The 21107-nt window shown below is 38.5% G+C and overlaps 1 protein-coding gene across 1 annotated transcript in view; it reads right to left on the bottom strand.

Moving 5' to 3' along the window:
• Positions 1-21107, bottom strand: part of Mettl14 (methyltransferase like 14) — a 154646-nt gene that overhangs the window by 91054 nt on the left and 42485 nt on the right. The window lies entirely within an intron of this gene.

The following is a 21107-nucleotide window of genomic DNA, read 5'->3' as shown; positions in this document are numbered from 1 at the left end:
GAGAGGATTTTTGGATATTCCGTCGCTAAGGGGGTGAAAAGGGGGGTGACATTTTAAAATGAGTGTGTTTATATCTCAAAACTTTAAAAGTTTAGAGATGTGAGAATTGGTATGTAGAATCTTTTTTAAAAATAAGGAAACACGTATTTTTTTGTTTTCAGACAATCCCAATAGGAGGGGTGAAAAAGGGTGAAAAGGGGTTGAATGCCTAATCAGGATACCGGTGCTTATATCTCAGAAACTGAAGATATTACAGACCTGAAAATTGGTACTTTTGATCTCTTTTAAAAATAAAGAAACACGTATTTTTTTGTTTTTGGAAAATCCAATTAATGGGAGGGTGAAAAGGGGGTGAATTTTAAAAGTGAGTGAATCTATATCTCCAAACTTTTAAAGTTTGCAGATGTAAAAATTGGTATTTAGAATCTTCATTAAAAATAAAGAAACACGCATTTTATTTTCGGAAAATCGCAATAGGAATCGTGAAAAGGGGTGAAAAAGGGGTTGAATGCCTTTAATGAGGCTACTTATATCTCAGAACCTGAAGATATTACAGAATTGAAAATTGGTGTTTGGGATCTCTTTTAAAAATAAAGAAACACGTATTTTTTGTTTTTGGAAAATCCAATTAATGGGGGGGGGGGGTGAAGAGGGGGTGTTTTTTAAAAATATATATCTCAAAACTTTTAAAGTGTATGGATATAAAAATTGGTATTTAGAATCATCGTTAAAAATAAAGAAACACGCATTCTTTTGTTTTCGGAAAATCCCAATAGGAAGGGTGTAAAAGGGTGAATAATGGGTTGAATGCCTTTAATGAGGCTACTTATATTTCAGAACCTGAAGATATCACTGACCTGAAAATTAGTATTTGGGATCTACTTTAAAAGTAAAGAAACACACGTATTTTTTCGTTTTTGGAAAATTCAAATATTGGGGGGTGAAAAGGGGAGTGTGAATTTTTTAAAATGAGTGTGTCTACATCATAAAACTTTAAAATTTACAGATGTAAAAATTGGTAGTTAGAATCTCCTCTAAAAATAAAGGAACTCGTATTTTTTTGTTGCCTGTAAATCCCAATAGGAGGGGTGTAAAAGGGTGAATGCCTTTAATGAGGATACTTATATTTCAGAACCTGAAGATATTACAGAACTGAAAATTTGTATATGGGACCACCTTTAAAAATAAAGAAACACGTATTTTTTAGCTTTTGGAAAATCCAATTAATGGCGTTTAAACAGGAGTGACAAATTGGGGTGAATTTTTTGAAAGGCTATATCTACAGAATATCTTGGAAACGTAAAATGTTACAGGCGTAAAAAGTGGGTGTTTGGAATCTCCTGTAAATGTAAAGAAACATAGGTGATTTCTTTTTTGAAACTCCACTTAAGGGGAACTCAAAAGGGGTGAAATGTTAAAATGAGAATTTTTACAGTATATCTAAAAAACTTAACATGTTACAGAAGTGAAAAATGGTATTTTTTTATCCGTATTAAACATAACGAATCGTGTATTTTTAGTTTTCGGAAATACCACTTGGGTGGATGGGGGTGGGTAAAAGTGACTGAAAATGGTGTTGAATTCTTTTAATTAGGCTACTGATATCTCAAAAATGAAGATGTTACAGACGTGAAATTTGATATTTGCAATCTGCTTTAAAAGTAAAGAAAGACGTATTCTCGGAAAATCCAATGAAGGGGGGGGGTGAAAGAATTAAAAAATTAATCGACTTAATTGTATGAGAATGCATACATCTAATAAAAACTGAAGTTGTTACAGACGTGAAAATTCGTATTTGATCTCCTTTAAAAACAAAGAAAAACGCGTTTTGGTGGGGAAACCATCTTGGAGGGTGGGAGTGTAAAGGAGTTGAATTCCTTTCATGGGGACACATAAATAAAAAACTGAAGAAGTTAGAGTCGTGATAATTGGTATTTAGAAGATCTTTTACTATTAAAGAAACAAGTATTTTTTGCGGGAAAATTTACTTAGGGGGTGGGGGGGAAGAGTAGTGTGAAATGAAGTGAAAAAAGTAAATTATTTTTATGGGGATACTTATATCTCAAAACTGAAGGCAATAGACGTGAACATTGGTGTTTGGAATCTCCTTTAAACATAAAGAAACAAGCCTTCTTTTAATTTCTTTGGTGGGGGGGGGGGGGTGGCGGTAAATAAACTTAACGGCGGTGGGGTGTAGAAGGAGGTGAGACCAATTGATTTTACTGTTCTTAATGTACTTATAAGTATCCTTCGTTGCTCAGGCGGCAGCGCGCCGGCCTGTCACAGCTGGGTTCCGTGGTTCAAATCCCGGTCACTCCATGTGACATTCGTGGTGGAAAAAACGGAGGCGGGACAGGTTTTTCTCCGGATACTCCGGTTTTCCCTGCCATCAGCCATTCCAGCAACACATAATAGTAATGATAATAATAATAATAATAATAATAATAATGTTCCGGACCGTCGTCAAATGTGCGGATCGCGCTGGAAACGGCTCCTGGACGGGTAATGACTAAGAATGCAGTCCAGCCGCGGGTTCAGTGCCGCCAAGGCACCCAATATGACACCACGCCGGTTCTCCTGAAGGATTTTATCCATATTAAAAATGATTATAGGAAAATATGGCAAAGATTTAGGGACCCAACTGACCGGGAGGAATACCTGAGCCTAGCCCGGGAAGTACGAAATCGATTGCTGGAAAAGAAGATTGAAAAATGGGAGGAAACATGCCGAAATCTAATAGAAAACGAGTCAGATCGGGAATTTTGGTGGATTCTCGCCGAAAACGAGTCAGATCGCGAATTTCGGCGGATTATATATCTAAAACAATAAGCATTCAATAATAAATTTCAGTATAATACCGTAGCGAAGCACGGGTATCTTGCTAGTATATATATAAAGTTGTAGGGGGTCCGCTGTCTGTAATTTCTTTTGTTTTGCACATTTTTCATGTATTTATCCGTTTTAGGTCAACTCAAGACCGAATCGGTGGTGTTTACTTTTCGTGTCTGTTTGTCTGTTCCACCATCACGTCGAAATAGCTGGATAGATCTCAACCAAACTTCATATTTAGAGTATACTCATCCCGGGGAAGGTTTAGAAATGCATATCATTTTAAAATATTTGAATAGACGGGGGATTTATAGGGAAACCGGAACGGTTTTCCTCCATTTTCTCTTATACTGTTGATTTTCTGTAAACCCCGTGGACCGTACGTGAAACGTCTCTTCATTACAAACAACTTTCGTTATGTTCACAATTTACCTTACTCTTCACATGACGGAGAAATTTACTATTTTCTGCGGGTATCATGCTCTGCATTGAGTGACCGACAGACCGACAACGAACCTACAAGTTACCATGGTAACGTCTCTGACTGCATGCCAGCACGGAAGTAACGTATTTTCCTCATCATGCTTTTAAATTCGTGGTTGTTCCTTGGGTAGAAGGCAAGAGAGGCGTCAATCGGCCTATCTGCGGGATATTGGCGGAATATCGTTGTAGGTTATAAGCGCCCCCGAATAGAATAAGTAATAACACCATTAATCACCTTCTTATCCGTTTACCTAAGAATCACTGCGCCTAAATTTCTCCTCTGTTATCGCTTTATTATATCCATGACTCACAAAAGCATAACTTATTGAGGGGAAATTGATTTTCCAATACATTCACAGTTGAATTCAAGAGGACAAATTGGGGCAAATATTCGTTTATAGGAAGGGGAGTTAAGGATTGGAATAACTTACCAAGGGAGATGTTCAATAAATTTCCAATTTCTTTGCAATCAGTTAAGAAAAGGCTAGGAAAACAACAGATAGGGAATCTGCCACCTGGGCGACTACCCTAAATGCAGATCAGTATTGATTGATTGATTGATTTGTCGTTATCTGGCTGTCCTCAGTTATAATCCATTTTCTATTAATTTCAACTTTCTTAACTGTATTATTTTCTTCCTTAATTACTCCGTATGTACGTGAGTGCTAGAATCTACTGGATATATTTCCATCAATCTTCATATTTAGAATCAACCTGTCCTTGGGTAGGTTTTAGGGCAAATATTGTTTCTAAATCCCTGAACTGACTGGGGGTTTATACGAAACCATGATTTTGCACTCCGACAAAATATACACAACCAAACTTAATTTAAACCTACCTTCCTTAATGGAAATTAATTTATAAACCTTTTTTCTGATGTTCATCATTTCGATACGAGGATTAATAAGGGAGATATCATTAACGGACCGTTTTTCGGTACAAGTTCCACCGGACTTAAATCAAGAGCGGTTGCGTGTAAAGCGTATTCCTTACAACTTGAAAACTACTGAAGATACTTGAATCAAACTTTATATTCAGCAGCCACCTGTCCAAATGTAGGTTTTAAAGGTCAATAACATTTCATGTTCCCGGAATGAACAGGTGGTTTATAGGGAACCGAAATGGTGATTTTACTCTTCCACAATATATACAATACAATACAAGACCAACCTGACTGGAAATCGACCAAACGTGATGGAATTCCATCTCTAATATAAAACTTTTTTTTCATGTGCATTTTTTCGTCAGGAGGATTAATAAGGGAGACATATGAATGGTCAGTTTTGCAGGTTAAATCCAGCGGACATAGCCCAAGAGGTGTTTTACCTGGAGCAGATTCCGTAGCCATCTATATAAATAAAATCGTAACGGCTGTGTGCCTCTACATTTTTGGCGAAATTTTCGCACAGCTACCCGTTTAAGGGGTAATAATGACCATCTGCATATTTTTTGGTTTAGTTTCCTAAAAGTCCTAATTTTTACCCTCCTCGCCCAAAATCCAGATTGCGGCATAATCTGCCAGACCAAAAAGAAAATTGAAATTTGACAAAATTATACGTTTTAGCCTGTAACGGACAGAAAATTCCAAGATCTTTAAATTTTTAACTTTTTATCCCCGAAGAATATCGAAATATGGAGGCAATTTTAATGATGGAGCAGACCTTCGGGAAGTCCTATCACATAACGGATTGCACAATCTCCGTTCAATTTGAAATGATCTACAACCTTGGTCTTATGACTTTTTGTCGTATCTGTATCCCTTTTACGTTTGATTTTTCTCTATTAATCGATGTTAAGTAAATTTAGACTTTTCACATGCATAATTCATACTTTCAGTCACTTACAGGAAATATAGAATCATCAAACTCTTCACGAAAATTGGCCCACCCAGTAGCCATATGTGACCCAAATGCTATGTATGTAGCTGTCACATAATTATCCGAAAAGTAATGCAATGTGAGATAATCTTACAAAAACTTTACCCTGTTCAACGTTTCTAATTCAATCTGGCCCAAGAATAGATGAGATATCATAAGACCAGCCATTTAGGCACTAAATCCGGCGTCTTATCGTACAATCCTTTGTCGGTATGATGTACGTTTAGCAGCAGTCAATCTGTAAATGAAGGTCTGCAATATTGTAAACACGCATATACTTTCGTATGTCGATCCAAATATATTCACTGACGTCGATTTGTAGCGATCGAGAAAGGGTGTGTCTGCAATTTGTAATCAGTACTCCCCATACCGACTGTGACTGGCAGTAGTAAGGAAGGCCTACCATTGTAATGAATAGTTCACTTCTCGATTTGACTTGCAGAAGGCAAGGGAGCATGCAGTCTTGTTTAAAACTCCCCTACCCGATTGTGTTTGGCAGTAGGCAAGGGTGCCCGCAATTATAAAGAAGTGTCTTAATCTAAGATTAGGCATAGTGGCCTGCTATTTTTATGGAATCTCACCAACTTGGTATGACTGGCAGTAAACTGGCTGGCAGTAGGAAAAGGGGCCTGACATTATAATGATAACTGCACAACTCAATTTCGACTATAGTAGGGTAGTTGCCTGCCATTATAATAGAAACTCCTCAACTGTTATCTGTCTGGAAGTAGGAAAGGGGAGCTGCCATTGTAACGAAAACTCCCCAAATCGATTGTGACCGCGCAGTAGGCAATGGGACCTGCAATTATAATGTAAACTTCCCAACTCGGTTGTGAATGGCAGTAGGCAAGTGAGCCTGCCGTTATATCACAAATCCGTAACAAACAATTTAAATTGGAAACAGCGTATGGGGACCACCCCATGCTGTTTCTCGGATAACGCTAAGAGACATGCAATTTTAAAACAATCTTACTTACTGCATATACAGTATTTACTTCGATATTCGAATACAATGTAGAATACCGTAGCGAAGCACGGGTGCATTTGCTAGTTATACATATATACAGTAGATGTAGTAAAGTCATGAATATTACTCATTCCAGAAAAGTTACTCTCAGCATTGCAGAAAGGGGATTTTCTAGACGACGACAAGAGCAGCAGCACTGAAGGAGATGACAGTGCCAGCATAGGGTTGCCTAAGCATTCAAGAGTGGAGAATTTTTCATTTATAACTGACGACCTTGGGGGTAAAATACATAAACATTTTGGAGCAGTGGAAACGCAACACAACACAAGTGAAGTGATGAATTCCGTTAGATCCAATGACTCAACCACCTTAGAAGCTGACAGTTCACAAACAGTGAGTAAAACGGATTCGACAAATTGTCTTTGAAGGCACCGATGCTGTAGTTAGGTCTGAGAGCGAAGTACCAACGCAGCCCAGGAAACTGAAACGTGTCAGTGCTAACAGGAAGAGGAATATAAAGAAGCAAGAAAAGCGCAAGATCTCCAATCCCACTTTGGCGGTTTAACTGTGCATCGAAAGTTAGCCTATCCTGCCAGAAAGCAATATTTAAATGTTTTTCAAAACTGAAGAATAATATAGAGGAAAACTTATAACTAAAAGGGTGTGTTACAGTGCTTGAACTTGAACGTCGTCAACCTAGAAATGAAGATCTACGGTCCAGGCGTTTTTATATATATATAATGTTAAAATTGAAGGAAAATCTTTATTTCTGTGTCTCAAAGCTTTCACATCAATTCACGGTATTAAAAGTTTAGGCTGGAAATGAAGATTTTGAATACTGAGGAGAATGCAGAAGATCTTTCGGAGAAACGTCGGAAGCAAAAACAGACAGAATAAATAACAGTAAAAGCAAGTCAATGACTTTTTTCAAAATTTGCCCTGTAGGGAGAGCTATTATTCAAGACCAAACATGACAATGAGGCTTTATTTTAATCCAGAACTGTCAATTTCAAAGTTACACGGAAAAAAAAAATAAAAAAATAAAAATAATAAAAAAAATGAAAAACTGGAAGAGAATTCTGAGAATGATGAAATCTTGTATGAACTTTTCAGAAGAATTTTCACTTCAAATTCCAACTATTCTTTTAGCCTTCCTAGAAAAGACATACAAAATATTAAATGGAGATATAAACTGCTAGGCTTGAGAAGGCTCAAAAATTAACTATGGATAAACAACTACATCTGACATGGGCAGAATGGTTCTTTACTGCCCTGAAAGTTTCACACATCTGCAATCCAGACATTCGCATGGTAATTTGCTTTGATTATCAGAACAACATGCCTCTTTCTGTTACCAATGTAACTGACGAATATTACAGAAAGCAGTTGTTTTACATTATTTTGGTATTGATGACTTGCTTTCAAACAATGCTGTAATGTACATGTATGCTAAATATTTTGCATGCAAAAGTCCAGACAAAGTAATACATAGTGTCCACAGAAATGTTCTCTCAACTTTCCCTGACTTTCCTTGACTTACTAAGAAAAATTTCCCTGACTCACGAAAATTGAGCGGCGAAATTAATTCGCCGAACAGCAGTTTTACATGGAACAAAAAAAAAAGAATTTCAGCCTCCTCCATTCCCATAGCTGGCCTAATTCTCTCTCCACTTCCTTTTTTTCAATCATTTATGGAAAAACAATGATATCAATGGGCAACACACACACACACACACACACACACACACACGCACGCACGCACGCGCGCGCGAGTCGAGCCATAAGTCATGGCAACTATTTTTTTATAATAGGCTTACAATATTGTGATTTTTTATTCCATCTTTTCAATACAATTGGTTTTATGTTGTTAGAAAATCCTAATGCAACAATACTATTTTATAGGGACATGTTTCGCTTGACTTCAAGCATTCTCAGCCTATATACTCATCTCAAGGTTGCTTTGGAAAAAAAAAAAAAAAAAAAAAGGAAAAAAACTACTCAAATTTTAACATAGAAGTCAAATTACAATTGGTTTTAATAAACGAGAACTTTGGGAAAACAATTTTAGCCAAATTTTCAATATTTGAAGATACTGTGTTTTGGACGTCAATGTCTTTAGAATTAACGGATATTCCAATTTTAGTATAGTCATTCATATTGTTAAACTATTAATGTGTTCACAAATTCCTATGTTTTTGTACACTGACTGACAGAGCAAATGCAACACCAAGAAGGAGTGGTTCGAAAGGGATGAAAGTTGGGGAAAAAACAGAGACGGCACGGACGAATAACTGATGTTTATTTCAAACCGATATGCAGGTTACACAATGCGCACGGCATCGACTCAGTAGGATGTAGGACCACCGCGAGCAGCGATGCACGCAGAAACACGTCGAGGTACAGAGTCAATAAGAGCGCGGATGGTGTCCTGAGGGATGGTTCTCCATTCTCTGTCAACCATTTGCCACAGTTGGTCGTCTGTACGAGGCTGGGGCAGAGTTTGCAAACGGCGTCCAATGAGATCCCACACGTGTTCGATTGGTGAGAGATCCGGAGAGTACGCTGGCCACGGAAACATCTGTAAACCTCGTAGAGCCTGTTGGGAGATGCGAGCAGTGTGTGGGCGGGCATTATCCTGCTGAAACAGAGCATTGGGCAGCCCCTGAAGGTACGGGAGTGCCACCGGCCGCAGCACATGCTGCACGTAGCGGTGGGCATTTAACGTGCCTTGAATACGCACTAGAGGTGACGTGGAATCATACGCAATAGCGCCCCAAACCATGATGCCGCGTTGTCTAGCGGTAGGGCGCTCCACAGTTACTGCCGGATTTGACCTTTCTCCACGCCGACGCCACACTCGTCTGCGGTGACTATCACTGACAGAACAGAAGCGTGACTCATCGGAGAACACGACGTTCCGCCATTCCCTCATCCAAGTCGCTCTAGCCCGGCACCATGCCAGGCGTGCACGTCTATGCTGTGGAGTCAATGGTAGTCTTCTGAGCGGACGTCGGGAGTGCAGGCCTCCTTCAACCAATCGACGGGAAATTGTTCTGGTCGATATTGGAACAGCCAGGGTGTCTTGCACATGCTGAAGAATGGCGGTTGACGTGGTGTCCGGGGCTGCCACCGCTTGGCGGCGGATGCGCCAATCCTCGCGTGCTGACGTCACTCGGGCTGCGCCTGGACCCCTCGCACGTGCCACATGTCCCTGCGCCAACCATCTTCGCCACAGGCGCTGCACCGTGGACACATCCCTATGGGTATCGGCTGTGATTTGACGAAGCGACCAACCTGCCCTTCTCAGCCCGATCACCATACCCTTCGTAAAGTCGTCTGTCTGCTGGAAATGCCTCCGTTGACGGCGGCCTGGCATTCTTAGCTATACACGTTTCCTGTGGCACACGACAACACGTTCTACAATGACTGTCGGCTGAGAAATCACGGTACGAAGTGGGCCATTCGCCAACGCCGTGTCCCATTTATCGTTCGCTACGTGCGCAGCACAGCGGCGCATTTCACATCATGAGCATACCTCAGTGACGTCAGTCTACCCTGCAATTGGCATAAAGTTCTGACCACTCCTTCTTGGTGTTGCATTTGCTCTGTCAGTCAGTGTATTTTATTACTTAATTTTAGAATTAATTAAGCACAAATTTGTCAAAGCAAATCAGAAATAACAGGTCTTAACCTTGAGATGAGTATATAGGCTGAGGATGCTTGAAGTCAAGCAAAACATGTCTCTATAAAATAGTGTTGTAGCATTAGGATTTTCTAACAACATAAAACCAATTGTATTGAAAAGGTGGAATAAAAAATCACAATACTGTAAGCATATTATAGCGAATTTCAATACGGGTCTTAACATGAGATTAGTTACATGTAACTATTTTTTTCTCGCGAACAGGAGACAACACGGAAAATTTAAGATATGCATTTGGAAATACAGGGCATGTACTTATGCATAGTGCCTGAAGACAAATTCTGACTTCAGGAGATTCTCGTAGGATGTAACTTTTTGATGATAATAATAATTAATATTAATAATAAAATAAATCATGAATAAAAATATATAAATAAAACTCAAAAACTTAATAAAATTAATAAGCATAATTAACCGAAATGTCCGTAGTATGGGCGCCAGAGTTCACCATAATGGATCCCTCGAATTTAGATAAGAGCATGATAAACTTTATATCCCAGGGCGTGTACATAATGCTGCGTACTGGTACATCTGCTGCAGGCCTTACCTAACCTCCTGAAAACAACTAATTAGGTAGGAACTGCACCTAGGTTCATCAATAACACTGATTCTAAAATAGCTAACTATATTCTGAACAAATTCCGTGCATGAGCACCTCATCAACACACAACATTATACATATAATACACACATACAATATTGCTGGAAGACTCCATATTTACAACAACAACAATAATGAAAACCGTGGGAAAACGAAAGTGAGAACTAAGCTACCATTTGTAGATAGTCCGATGAACAATGTACATGTATGAAGATAAATACCCTTCACTGTCTCTATATTAATTCGACTTACCGATTCTCATAATCGGCAGTTATCACATCACACAGATACTGTACCTTGTACTACTGTGTTCACATATTTTAACACTTGTTGTAAAGATATATACACACGTCTGTCGATCCTCAACATAAATTTATGGAAAGTCTGAGATAGCTTTCACCAACATATAATGCTAGGCCGCCACAAGTGCTACAATACTTAATGCGCAAGCACTCTCCACAATCAGCCACTTTCCACAAACATAACAAGACTACGCTCCACGAACGTTTGAAGTCCAGTCCATTGCAGCCGTGTCACTCCAGTACCGTGTATCAGCACTACTTCCTTCCCGTACAGTGCGTCAGTTGTAGTTATCTTCCTTCTCGTTCCTTTACAATCACCTCTACAATCACCCTTACAATGTTCCAGGTTGCCGCCGTATGATCAACCTTTATAGACATCAACATCCCCCTCCTCTCAAATGATACGTCTGGATTGGTGCTTGCCCACCAATCATGAGTGATCTCTAGTCAAGACCAAGCCCTGAACTACTTCTTCCTCCCAAGACAATAAACTCTGGGGTATATTCCATGACTCACCAAACTTTCCTAATACAACAACAAGCTCATCTCATCAGGCTGGGATATATACATGACTCATGAATTTCCTGACACAAGTGCATCACAACAAACACTGGGGTAGCCATATGACTCATTCAAATTACCAGAGTTATTAAAGCAATGTTTTCCCACTCGTGCAAAACAAATTACTCATACCTACATATGTGGATATCTTCCAGCTTACCAATATAAATGGCAAAATATATAAATGAAATACTGATAATAATAATAATAATAATAATAATAATAATAATAATAAATCGAATACTGACAATAATATCTCTAACTTCTACATACAATTCGGGGGTGTGATATATGTACTATCACAAGGAAAGTGACAGGACACAGGCCATTGGTAAACATTGTTTTATTATGGTATAGACAGCAAATACACAAGACTACGTACAAAGGACGGGTCTCCACTGGTTACAGACCTTCGAAATAATCACCCAAGGTTTCCACTGTGCGTTACCAGCGGTGGGGCAGGCGCTGAATACCATTTGCTGCATGTGTATCGCTAACGTGTGACACCTCTCTCCGAAATGCTGTTATGATGTCCTCTCTGTTAGCAAACTGTTGTCCACATAATGGCATGCACACCTAATGCTTCCCGCAGCTCTGCATGGCATTGGCGTGCATTTCTGCTGCGGAGAACTGCTATTTTAATATACGATCGTTGCTCCTGCTTGTTGACTTCCATTTTGTGACGCTCTCACATACACACTGAACTTGGGGGCATGCTTAGACCCACACTGTTGTTTACATACACCATCTAGTGGCATCATACGCAAGTACATACCGTACGTTTCCAAATGCATATCTTAGATTTTCTGTGTTGTCTCCTGTTCGCGAGAAAAAAAAATAGTTGCCATGACTTATGACTCGACCTACGTATTGTACCAGGAAAGCCTAGGTCCTGGCCCATATCAATCGAAAGAAACGTTATTCCAGCATAAAATATCCGTCCGACGTACGAACAACTGAGCAAAGGAATGTTCCAGCATGTGCCAAACTCCACGAGTGCACTAGGCGAAGTCAAGTGACGTCACCTGTCGCTCGAAGCTCACCTCCCCTAGAGATATTTCTCAAAAATAATTTTTCTTTTCGCAAGCTTTTCAACGCCTTAACCAATTTCAATGGGACAAACGCTGAATTGTAGCGGACGTCATAAAAGTTAATCCCTGTGAATTTCGAATTTATCCCATGGTTGTTGAGTTATAATAATTTAAAGTCTAAGAAGATTATGCACTCACGGACACATGGCCAAGAGAACCACCCCTCCCAGCGCCGGTATATATGTCAAGGCTAACAAGCAGAGCAGAGCAGTACAAGGACGAGTATACAGATGTGTGTGTGAGTGAGACAGAGGGGAGACCGACCCTTGTACAGTATGTCTGCGCAGTCATGGTGAAAGTACTCGCCGTCGCGTTTCCGGAATATGAAGTTATATCACCAACAAAATTATAAAAAACGTCGCACTGTATTTAGTGTATCGCGTCACGACTATGGTCTAATTCTAAAGACATTTGAGAATATAATACGAGTGAACTAATTGAAGTGCAAATACCAAATATTTAACGTTCACATAGTATATCATTACGCGTGGACTTAGTTTACTTTACATAATATTGAACTTCTACAATGAACAGAAACTAATGTGTAGAATTACCAAGACTCATTTCTTTTCGAGCATTGCTGTGTAGTGTTCATGCCATATCAGTATACGACTTACAGTAGTAAACTGGGTGAATACTAAGAACTTTTTCTGAGGTAATATGACATTATAATAACCAGATAATCAGAAAATAATCCTCAGTGACTTAATGACCGTGTTCAAAGACTGTGATTTGCCTTTTTCAAGTGTGAACTGTGTAATTATGGATATTCTCAGTAATGACTTTAAATAGTATTTCATACAGAAAGGACTGTGATTATTCATTTAACGTCTTAAAGTTCAATTACGCCATAAACTGTGTTCGACAGTAAATGGCAGTGTCAGTGATAACTACTCGCACTAAGTGAATTTTCCGTGTGCGAAAAATCACCTTAACGAGCTGCAATTCTACACGATCCAGTTCCAGCAATCATCACCTCATCGAGGAACGTCAACATGGTGTGTTAATGGAACATCGCCGATCCTGATTCTCCACGGAACATTCCAGACGTCCGTCCTTCAACATTTGTAGCAACATTTCTTTCATTAAGTGAGTAGTAACAAACTGACTAAAATTTTTTCATTAATTTTGAACAGTGGAAACTTCAGTGCCGCGTGTGAACAAATATTTCAGAGTTCTCATAATTACTCAGAAGTTCATCTTTTGTGATTAATTTAATTTTCAAATTTAATTTTCATATCTCATAGAAGAACTTTAGGCTTTTCAAGTGTGCTATACATTAAGGTTTACAAACTGAAAAACTGAAAAACGTTCAACAGAAATTTAAATTCTCATGTTAATTTGCAATTACAAGTGTGTGCTCATATTTAGAAAGACTTTAGGTGGAAATCTAATACCTCGTATTCTCACATATGAAAGACATTGGAATCGGTGACATTCATTTAATTTTCATGAACAGAATTCAAGAAGATTACGTTTAAATTTTTAATTTCCATGCCAGATTTGAGTCCAATAATCATATTGCAGGGTGAAGAATCAATAAATTGATTTTTTTAAAAATTTTATAACCATCTATTATTCGCTCTGCGAGTCTATCCTACTATCCAAAACTAAGTTCCACTCCCTGAGGTCCTACTCATGCCCTTTACCCAAGAACTTTTCCTGGTACAGTATATATAAACACATTGTTTAAACATAACATGTAGGCCTAATATATACCTTTATCTTATCATTTCCAAGGAACAAGTACAACTAATTTATTAATAGAGTAATTCAAATATGAAAATAAAATTATTTTACACACAGCAATCTAATACTATTTCATGTGAATTTAAAGCATTCTTGAGATCAAAAGTAATTAACTAGTTTTTCTAATGTAGGTGAATATAATGTAGTCTAGGTCTATATTCAAAACAGTTTTCAAATTTGAAGACAAATCATTTATAGGTACCATAGGTTTCTGACTTTGAAGTATTCTGAGGAAAGGTACAACATCTGGCAAAATACTTCTAAAATCACTTAATATTGCCTTAAGTGGTGGATTCTTCAGAACTTCTCTAATGTACTGAAGATTTTTTTTCTTTTTTTTTCCCCAGTGTATTCTTTCAGAGATTTGTCAATGTGATCATATATTCTAAGAGCTTGATCAACACAGCATCCATTTTCCAACCATCGTATTGCATTGAACATGCAAGGAAATGCAGTGCTTGTTGTTATGTCTACATATTTAGCACGTTGAGCAGGGCTATCTTTAAAAAGATTGTACAGAGATCTGAAAAAATTAAAAAGGTCCCAGTCAATTTTGGAGATCCCACATTTCATGGTTCAATTCACTGTATGCAAACTGCATATGCCTATATCAAGAAGAGATTTGGCCTCGGGGTTTAGCACTTGCAAATGATTTTCAAGTTTTTTAATAAAACTGAGGTTAACAATTGGCCCATTCATTGAGACTTGCAAAATATTGCCTAAAGGTAAGGACAGTCCGTATATAAACCCATCTAATAAGTGATCCGCAGTTGCCCTGCCTAAAAATACACTATTCCAATAACTTGTTGCAACATTTGAAGATTTACATCCCTAAACTTACACACCAGTCCATTTGTTCTCTTTGGACAAATAGGTCTAAGATTCATCAAAACAAACGTTTTAAGTCATTTTGCAAGCTTTTTTTAAAATATGGGGCTAATCCAAGATATATAACATATTTTCAGAACTCATGTCTTCCATAAGAACATCCAGTACGGATTCGTTGTCGAAATTTCGTACACTTGAATTAGACATTAGAATTACACAAACAAGCCTGCCTCTCGGACACACACTCTTCCTATCCGCATATACTGAACGTACTTTCCCACCCATTTTCAGCTGAGTCAATGATGACGCAGCCAGAGGTTAAATAAGAACGTGGCTGTGTCATCAATGCATTGAAAGAAGAATCCCTGACTTATGCTCACAACTAGTACATTTTATGCTTATAGAAGCATTCAACAGTACCCTAATGAAAACACAGCTCGCTGAAACGGCAGCTATTTTTTTTAAGCTACAGTGAAAACGTGCCCGAAGATTCTCCGAGGTCCGTCAGCAGCAAGGAAATACCGCCCCCGTAATTTCTACAAGCAGCGTCTCCAATGCATATCTTCAAGTGGAGATGGAGTAGAGGTATTCTTTGCAAAGAATGTCACTGTTGGCTGGGAAGACTTAGCTTTTGTATTTTATATGAGTAGGTCCTTTAGCATGAGAAACAACTGCTTGTTTGCCCATATTACAAAGTTTAAATGATTTACAACACACTTTACAATATGCTGAAGTTGCATCATTTACCAATATGTCCAACCAACCACTCAGTTTGGGAAACACTTTACTGTCTAGCCAAAGTTTACTAAATGTACGCGGCTTGTTAGCCATTGTCGTGAGTTTAAAGAAAGCATCCTAAAACTGATATAAAAAGAATAACATAAAAATGGTTGAAATAAATGACTCTAGGGCACAACCAAAATTGTAGCATTGTTACGCACCTCTTGTGAAAAAATACCTGAAAAAGAACCACTACAACAGTCTGGGTTACACCAGACTAGAGCCTAAAAATACCCACTCAAATCCATCATTGGGGAAGATTTCCCTGACTTTCAAGATTTTTTGTCTATTTCCCTGACTTTTCCTGACCAAAATTTTTTCCCTGACTTTCCAGAATGTGGACACTATGTAATATCTTGCCTCGATGACTTCACTGAACATAACAAATCCTCAAATGTTGAGCATCTTATTGTATTTTGTAACAACTGCTTCAGCCAGAACAAAAACAATGACCTGTTCATCCACCTACTGTAGATGAGCTTTGTGAATCAAAAATATTTCAGAGCATTACTGTGACATACCCCAGTCCCAGTCATTCACCAATGCCTACTGATGCAGACTTCGGGACCACTGAAAAGAGGAAGAAGTTATGTGAGAAAATTTACCCTACTCTTCAATATGTTTCACTAGTAAAAGAATTTAAGATAATTCCAATGGGAATTAATTTTGTTCAGCAGAGTTTGACAGACTCTCCACAGACCTCATCTAATGAAAGTATTGTAAAAGTCATGAATACAAATAATTTTATACTCCATTTTTCAAGTCATCTGTACCAGGAATCTCTGCAAGTATTGTTTCAATCTGGGAGAAGAGCTACTGTGAAGTTACCACATGTGGGACCTAAAAAAAAATCTATTTATATAAGGGAGGAAGAATGAAAAGACAACATCATAAGGACACACTGCAGTTAACTGAAGAACAATTCAATAAAACTCAATCAAGGGACTACCACAAAACCTTCAGAAAGCAGCTCCAAAAATATGAACCCCCCCCCCGACCCTACTGATGAAGGATGAAAATGGTAAGCTGGCTCAAAACAATAAAGACAATGCAGAAATTCTGGCTAAATATTTCAACAAGCCTTTAAATCGTGAGCAACCTACAGAACTCCTTCATTTGGACACCCCAATAAAAACACCACCAGAGAACATCAATCCCCCCACAATAAAGGAAGTCTACCAAGCTCTGAATAAATTAAAAATATACAAAGCGCCAGGAGAAGATCAGACTTTGCGGAAATCTGGAAATATGCAGGAACATCAGCAAAAGTTGCCCTCCATCAACAACTTGTTTCTATCTGGATTAAAGAAGAACTACCAGAACACTGGACAACAGCCCTCATTCAACCACTCCACAAAAAAGGAGACAAAACCAACCCTAATAACTACAGAGGAATCTCGCTCCTAGACATAACATACAAAATATTTTCAATAATCATCCTTAATAGGATAAGTTTACACTTGAGAAAGAACTAGGAGAATATCAAGGAGGTTTCAGACCCTGGAGGAGCTGTCCTGATCAGATCATGTGTCTTAAGTTGATGATGGACTATAAGAAACAGAGATATGCTGATAACATTTGTAGATTTCAAGAAAGCTTATGATTGCATCCATAGAGAATCTCTATTTAAAATTTTAAGACACCTTGGCTTTCACACCAAAATTAATAAACATGATAAAATTGACTCTCACTAACACCAAATCAAAAGTGAAGTTTAGGGATGAAACATCAGAGACATTTGAAATTAAAACTGGACTACGGCAAGGAGATGGGCTCTCACCACTATTATTTAATTGTGCTCTAGAAATGGTAATGAGGGAATGGTTTATGAAATGTCCCCCAAAAATAAAGATTGGCCAAAAACTCAAAACAAATTGCCTGGGTTTCACCGACGATTTAGCATTACTAGCAGTGGACATAAAAGAAGCAAAAACCCAGATATCAGAACTTCAAGACATTGCAAATAACATTAGCCTCAAAATATAATTTGAAAAAACAGAAATTATGCCCCAAAAACCAACACAACTACAAGAAGTTACCATAAATGGTAATAAAATAAAAATAGTGACTCAATTTAAATATCTTGGAGAAGTAATAATACATAACCTAAATGAAAAAATCTCAATCCAAACAAGAACAAATAGATTAGCTAAAGCACAAAAATTAACATGCGATATCTACAAAAAGAAATGTCAATCAATAAATGCAAAAATAAAACACTATAACACAGTTATAAAACCGGAAGCTACATATGCAGCAGAAACATTTTTTCACCTGAATAAACAATCATATCTCTGTTGGATAGTTTTAGTTTTGATTTGTGTATTCAGTAGTACATTTTCTCAGTTAACATGTTCTTTTTCCTTGTCCCCTGAAGAAACGTCTTAACAAGGGTTTTTTTTTTTTTTTTTTTTGCTAGTTGCTTTATGTTGCACCGACACAGACAGGTCTTATGGCGCCGATGGGACAGGAAAGTCCTACGAATGGGAAGGAAGCGGCCGTAGCCTTAATTAAGGTACCACCCCAGCATTTGCCTCGTGTGAAAATGGGAAACCACAGAAAACCATCTTCAGGGCTGCCGACAGTGGGGTTCAAACCCACTATCTCCCGGATGCGAGCTCACAGCTGCGCACTCCTAACCGCACGGCCAACTCGCCCGGTCAGGTTTTAGTGAATATTCAAGATAAACTTAAATATTATCACTAAGTGGTCCACCTATTCAATACAATATATAATTTATTATATTTAGTACATATTTTGTCCCCTAAGGGACATCATCAGCTAATAATACATCAACATTAACATATCAGAAATACAAAATAGATATTATTATAATTGGAAAGACCCATTAAAATACTGATGTATGTTTATGACATTTAAAATAAGATCATCGAAATTTTGTTAAAATTGTAAGTCATATGATAGATAAAACAATTAAATGTCCATTTTACTCTTGATGATATTCTTGGAAAATACCAGTTATGCTTTCTAAAATCTTAATATCATCAAGAGTAAAATGGACATTTAACTGTTTTATCTATCACATTAATTACAATTTTAACTAAATTTCAAACATATTTTTTTAAATGTCATAAACATACATCAATATTTTAATGGGTCTTTCCAATTTTAATAATATCTATTTTGTATTTCTGATATAATATTATTATTTTTTTTTTAGCTACTTGCTTTATGTCTCACCGACGCAGATAGGTCTTATGGCGACGATGGGACAGGAAAGGCCTAGGAGTGGGAAGGTGGCGGCCGTGGCCTTAATTAAGGTGCAGCCCCAGCATTTGCCTGGTGTGAAAATGGGAAACCACGGAAAACCATCTTTAGGGCTGCCGACAGTGGGGTTCGAACCCACTATCTCCCGGATGCAAGCTCACAGCTGCGCGACCCTAACTGCACGGCTAACTCGCCCGGTAATGTTAATTTATTACTGATGATGATGTTTAAAGGGGCCTAACATCGAGGTCATCGGCCCCTAATGGTACAAAATGAGACGAAATGGAATGAAAAATTAAAAGTCCAAAATTCTCCACTGACCAGAATTCAAAACGTGAGGACGAAGAATGAATGGATGGAGATGAATTTAAAACAATCAGTGGATGCGACCCGCAATGCCTTACATTCACAGATTCTGACGTAAAACAATATGATTACTGACCAAGGGACTGCTGCTATACCATAACATTGAATCGATGATGCTTGCAGTCTAAAGGGGGTTCAAAATCCAAGTTATCGGCCCCTAATAACGGTACTTATAGCTAGGAATGTAGAACCATGGTATTTGTCATGCTGCGGTACTAATCAAAAGTAGCAGTACTACTCACAGGTTATGAAATTCGACATATTCTACAGACCTATGGTTTTTCTCACATTGCGGCACCATTTACAGGCAATGCAACCCTATGGTGTTCAGCACATAAGAGTACTAACCACAGGGACCTTCCCCTATCCCATGGTGTTCTTCATATAGTGGGTACTAATCATAGGCAAGGCAGAACCATGGTAGCTATCATCCCATGGTCCCGCTCATATGGTGGTACTAATCACAGGTACTGCAAAAGACGACCGCACAGTGCTCCTGTGTGCTACTAATCACAAACCTATTTTAGTGGTACTACACGCAAGTAAAAGTGACCCATGATGTTCTCCGCGTGATGGTACTAATCACAAGTAGTTTCATGGTTGCAAGACAATCATCCCTTGGTCGCCCCTTTTAGTCGCCTCTTACGACAGGCATGGGATACCATGGGTGTATTCTTCGTCTGCGTCCCCCCCCCCCCACAGGGGGTTAATTTATTATTAGCTGATGATGTCCCTTAGGGGACGAAACATATACTAAATATAATAAATTATTGTACTGAATAGGCGGACCACTTAGTTATAATATTTATCTTGAATATTCACTAATTGATTATAGTCAATGCGAGATTAGTATTACTTGAAATGAAGCTGTTAAAGCTTATCACTTGTAACGGTCAGGTTTTACTGTATTTGTACTGAACAATACACGTAAGACTTCATTCTTAGCATGTAACTACCCTTTCCCATTCACTCGATTCTTTTCCTACCATTTTCCTCTTCCATCCTCTTGCTTGCCTCCTACCTATATGCCTTTTTCATGTACATATGTAACTACACACTTTGTAATGTTTTCGAAGTCCATGGCCTCTGTGTTGCTAAGCTTGTTTTTTTTTCTAGTTTCCCTCGGCATCTCTTCTACGCTGATCTGCTTCGACAGCCTGGTTGGAACTCCTCGGGAGGGCCCTTCACAGTTGGTTCCTGGACTGCCGTTTGCTTCTGGCTTCCTGCATCGACCAAAAAAACCCACCGCAAATCCAACCATCATCTGCCTATTTCTTCGTCTCCTGCTTTGCTTCTTCACACCACAATGACTCTACATCCAGTGCATTCCTCCGCGCTTCTTCGTCTCCTGCTTTGCTTCTTCACACCACAATGACTTTACATCCAGTGCATTCCTCCGCGCATGTGTATGTGTTTACTATGCCATGCCTCCTCTCCAACCATTATATAATATAATCGACTACAGCTCATTACTCTATGGAGACAAATTTCCTGGGCCAGTTGGAGAGGGGAGGTATAAGCGAAGTGATGACACACGGCACCAGAAATGCTGAGAACATTCAGGAAGAGAATACTGTAGAGTCTAGAGCCTATGACATTATCAGAGTCTGGCACAGGCGATCAGCTGGTAGTAGTCCCAAAACTGTAACGCTGTGCATAGGTAGAACACCAGGAAGAAAGCAACGGAAAATGACACAAATACGGCAAAGGTGAGCTGACAATGTTCCAGACTTCACCATGAC

The sequence above is a fragment of the Anabrus simplex genome, chromosome 1 (genome assembly GCF_040414725.1).
Source record: "Anabrus simplex isolate iqAnaSimp1 chromosome 1, ASM4041472v1, whole genome shotgun sequence".
NCBI classification, from domain to species: domain Eukaryota; kingdom Metazoa; phylum Arthropoda; class Insecta; order Orthoptera; family Tettigoniidae; genus Anabrus; species Anabrus simplex.
This window is presented reverse-complemented; position numbering and strand designations above follow the sequence as displayed.